The sequence below is a fragment of the Bubalus kerabau genome, chromosome 1 (genome assembly GCF_029407905.1).
Source record: "Bubalus kerabau isolate K-KA32 ecotype Philippines breed swamp buffalo chromosome 1, PCC_UOA_SB_1v2, whole genome shotgun sequence".
NCBI lineage: Eukaryota > Metazoa > Chordata > Mammalia > Artiodactyla > Bovidae > Bubalus > Bubalus kerabau.
Genome location: NC_073624.1, coordinates 63,225,035 through 63,230,037, shown reverse-complemented (window position 1 = coordinate 63,230,037; position 5,003 = coordinate 63,225,035). Strand labels below are relative to the sequence as shown.

Here is a 5,003-nt window from a genome sequence, read left to right as displayed (position 1 = left end):
GAGTTTCAAATAAGTATACAGTCACACATATAAACACTTTTTGTTTGCTTTTTTAAATTGAGCTATCATACTAGTTATATTGGAGAAGGCGAGGGCAACTCACTCCAGTATTCTTGCCTGGGAAACCGCATTGACAGAGGAGCCTAGGGGCCTATAGTCTATGGGGTCACAAAGAGTCAGACACGACTAAACAGCTGCAGCAGTATTGACTAATTAGGCAAATCACTCAAATTTTCTGAGCATCTATTTACACATTTGTGTATGGGATAATCATGCCTAATTTGTCATACAGCCTGTCAGATGGCTCAGTGGTAAAGAATCCGCCTGCCAGTGAGGAGATGCAGGAGACTCAAGTTCTATCCCTGGGTCAGGAAGGTCCCCTGGAAGAGGAAATGGCAACCCACTCCTGTATTCTTGCCTGGGAAATCCCAGGGACAAAGGAGCCTGGTGGGCTACAGCCATGGGTTGCAAAAAGTCGGACACTGAGCACACGTGCAATTTGCCATATAACTGTAAGATTCCATAAGATATGAAACAGAACATACTTAATTCAGCATACATAATGCAATAAATGCTCTCTAATGAAGAAATATTATTCAAGAAATTCCTGTTAAATTTTCAGGTGGCATTAGAGTCATGGTAGCTAACTATTCCTTTTTAGGTATTTATAAAAATAATATAGATACATAAGCAGAGTTTATAAAATAAACATAACACATGCCTTCAGCATAACTAAGAATTATGAGATCTTATGAACTTCTAGTTATCTGAAAGTAGGAAAATAAATATCCAAGTACATCAGATGAGTGGAAAGATCTGGACAGATACTGCAGACAGTGTGCAAAAAATATGGCTGTTGATTATTTATTTCATATTCCACAACTTTAAGAAATTGCTATATTAGCACCAAAAGATAAAATTTAAGAGTAAGCTGATTAAAACAATGTTTACTCCTTTAGAAATTACCATATTAAATATTTTTATTCAATATGAGATTTTTTTATTATTCAGAATAATGGATAAAATGATTTATGTTCTAAAGCTACTGGTTTTCTATTTGGAATTGTAAGTCCATGATTATATGGAAGCTATAGATAGTTTGAAAGGAAGACACAGCATAGTCAATTTCATTAAAAAGGAAGTTTGAGCTAATGAGCTCAGCAGTGCAGATGATATCTGTGAGATGGAGCTAGGTGGACACTGTAGAAGTTAAATTGCATTCATTCATGTTAATACACACTTTCATTTATTTCTAGAAAGTATCACTTTATGAACCAAGTTTTTCAAAGCTTGTTTTACTTGCTCATTCCTCAAGGTATAAATAAAAGGATTTAACATGGGGGCAATTGAAGTGTTGAGAATAGCTACTCCTTTGGTCAATGAAGCTCTTTCTTTTGCTGAAGGCTTGACATACATGAATATACAGCTTCCATAAGAAATGGAAATGACAATCATGTGAGAGGAACATGTGGAGAAAGCCTTTTTCCTCTGAGTAGCCGATGGTATTCTCAAAATGGTGCTAATAATGCACATGTAGGATAGAATCACTAATGCCAATGTGAAGAGCAGAGTCACAAAAGCAAAGTAAAAGCCAGTCATCTCTAAAAGCCACGTATCTGAGCATGCGAGTTGCAAAATGGGGAAGTAATCACAGGAGAAGTGATCAATTATGTTGGAAGCACAGAAATCTAGCTGAAGGATAAGCATGAGTGGTGGAAAAATGGTAAGAAATCCCCCTAGCCATGAACTAAAGACCAGCAAAGTGCAGATTTTCTTGTTCATGATGGTGGTGTAATGGAGAGGCTTGCAGATGGCAACATATCAATCATAAGACATGGCAGTGAGAAGGAAAAACTCAGACACACCCATGAAGATGAAGAAAAATAACTGAGCCAAGCAATTGTTATAGGAAATAGTCTTGACTTTAGTAATGATTGCCCCCAAAAACCTGGGGATAGAAACACTGGTGAATGTAATTTCTAAGAAGGAGAAATTCCGGAGGAAATAATACATTGGAGTCTTTAGATGACAGTCTGTTAAAGTAAAAATGATGATGGTTAGGTTTCCAGCAACACTCAATACATAAGCCAGAAATAAAAAGGTAAAAATGACAACCTGAAGCTCTGGGTTGTCTGATATGCCCAAGAGGACGAATTCTGTAAGCATTGTGTGGTTTCTCATACTGATTTTATTGTCTTTAAGCCAAATCTGTTGGTATAAAACAAAACAAAGAGTAAGTGAATAGTAAATGAATTGAAGATTTAGATATTGGAATTATTAGCTCTCATTAAAGGAAGCACTGGACCTTTTTCCCTGTAAGAATTTTTGCAATATCCACTCACTCCTACTAAAGCAAAATACTTTACACATTGTCTATTAAAGAGAAAAAATGTATTTACAGGTCTATGTTTAAAGTCCCCACATTAGTGATTTGACATAAAACCTCTACATAGGACTAAATTTTCTATGTGAGCAAATATATTTTAATTACATTTTCTACAACCATATTTACTAGCCAAATCTGTAGTTTAAATATTAAGACATTAGTTTCTAGTTTCCAGGATGCTGTGCTTATAGGATTGAAATATCTAATTTTGGGTTATGGTTCTGATACTATGTACAAAATGGGCTTAGGAGGTTTCAGTGGCAACTTATGACCCAATGACAATTCCTGAGCTTAATAATAGCTATGATTTTTTCTTTCTTAGTATGTATTTCTTCAATATGCCCAAAATAAATAAATGTGCTTACAATCACATATACATGGAAATAGAATTGCCTTGCTTATAAATAAGAACAAAGTTCTAATTTAAAAGAAAGAAATAAGAAATTAATGATATTGACTAATACCACATAGAGCTATATCAATATTGCATTTCTATGACATACTGGTCCTTTTATATCATTTTTACATCTCTTTAAATTTACAGTCATCTCATTTTTAAAACTTTGCTGTATTTATTCCTTTTACACTTATGTGTCTGAGGACAGGACAAAACACAAGAGGGAGCCTTCTGATGCCAAAATGTCCCATTAACTTCTTTCTAGGAGGCTAAGTCATTAGAATAAATACATTTCTGTTTAAGATTTACTGTCTAGTAACCAAAATTGTTCAAAAGTAATCTATATAATTTTTATTCATCTTGATCAGTCTTTATTCTTACCAGAATTGTATCTCTGTGTAAGCTCTTATTAATATTTATTTTATTTTATAGCATGAATAAGAACAGTCAACGGAGAAGGCAATGGCAACCCACTCCAGCACTGTTGTCTAGAAAATCCCATGGACGGAGGAGCCTGGTAGGCTGCAGTCCATGGGGTCGCTAAGAGTCGGACACGACTGAGCGACTTCACTTTCACTTTTCACTTTCATGCATTGGAGAAGGAAATGGCAACCCACTCCAGTGTCTTGCCTGGAGAATCCCAGGGACGGCGGGGCCTGATGGGCTGCCGTCTGTGGGGTCGCAAAGAGTCGGACACGACTGAACCGACTTAGCAGCTGCAGCAGAAGAACAGTCAACAGGTGGTTAAGTATCAAAGCTTGTATAGTGCCTTCTTTTTTCTCTTTAAGTCCTTCTTAACAATCAGCATTTTCTTCCTTTAAGAATAAACATATTTTGTTATACATATTAGCAAAATTGGCAGATCAAAAGGCAGAAACTATTGCTGTGTTTTGAACAATGATTGAAATATTAAAATATAAAACAAGTAATAGTAAATATGTTAAAGCAATTTATTCTGACAAAATAAACTTTTGGATGGAAAAAAGGTGAAATACACATTTAAAAACTGGGAACAGTCTTACTTTCTGATACATCTAATGATTCCAGTCAGAAATATAATCCCAAATTTCCTTTATGTACTTAAAATATGAGATGTAATGCATTCATATTATACCTTAGGAGATTTTTTGGTCATTATCTCACCCTTGTGTCCATTATATAAAAGTATCTCACATAGAGAAAACACAGGCTTGATCTCATGGATATTTTCTATAAACTCTGTTACAAATATTTGTTTTTTATTTCTTTCATCTTGCCATATAAAGGTAAACATTGTCCTGACTGAAACTTTAAGAAATCACTCTTGTAATCCTGAGAGTTCTTGAAGGAAAAGTTCAAGAAACACTGCTTAATGACTGGAAGGGAAAACATTTCAAGCTTCCTGGATAAAGTGAAGATTGACTATTACCAAAAGATTAATCGATTTTACCTTCTTTGGTTACTGCTTAAATCTCTGAAACCAGAGGGATGATAGAAAGGGTGTAAGAAGAGATATTTCAAGAGATGTAGTGATGTCATGATATACACTCTTCCAGAAGCTAATGGATAGAGCAGGATAAAAGCAAAAGTGTGTCAACCAGGTGGTTTTCCTTTGGTTGGACTTAAATTTCTCTAATAAGCACATGGCACTCAGTCCACACTTGGGAGATAATTTATCCTCTGTTCCTTTGGGGTGGATGGAATACAGGGCTGAGCTACACCACAGTGGACCCTTCACTACGGGTAGTACCTATGTTTCATTAATTTTCACATCTCCACCAGCACAAAGTAGAATGAATGAATAAATAAAGCATTTTAATATCTTTAAAAATAAGGAGAGTACTTGAAACTTTAGTATTTTTCATTCTAATAGTTACATATGCTTAATGTTATGAGAATCAAGTATGAGAGAACCGGTATCAAATCAGTACGTTGTGACTTATGGAATGACTCTTATGTTTCCAAATGAATTTTTGTTTGCCCTCAAAGCTTAAAATTATATAGTGTTATATTTTTGTACTGTGTTCTGCTACATATATTTCTAGATATTCAGCTATAAACATAGCCACATTCACACTCTCAGAGATACATTTTTTCCTTCTACATTAATGCAAATTTATTACAGAAAATATTTGGCAATTTTCCTTTATTTTCAGTTAATAATAGGTAATGGATATTATTCATTGTCAAATTATCTAGATAGAACTCATATATGATTGCATAGAATACCAGAGGAGATGT

General features: G+C 34.7%; 1 pseudogene; it reads right to left on the bottom strand.

Annotated features, from left to right (window-relative positions):
• Positions 1–1,242: 1,242 nt before the first annotated feature.
• LOC129641541 (olfactory receptor 6C3-like) lies at positions 1,243–2,181 on the bottom strand (annotated as a pseudogene).
• Between the last annotated feature and the right edge of the window lie 2,822 nt (positions 2,182–5,003).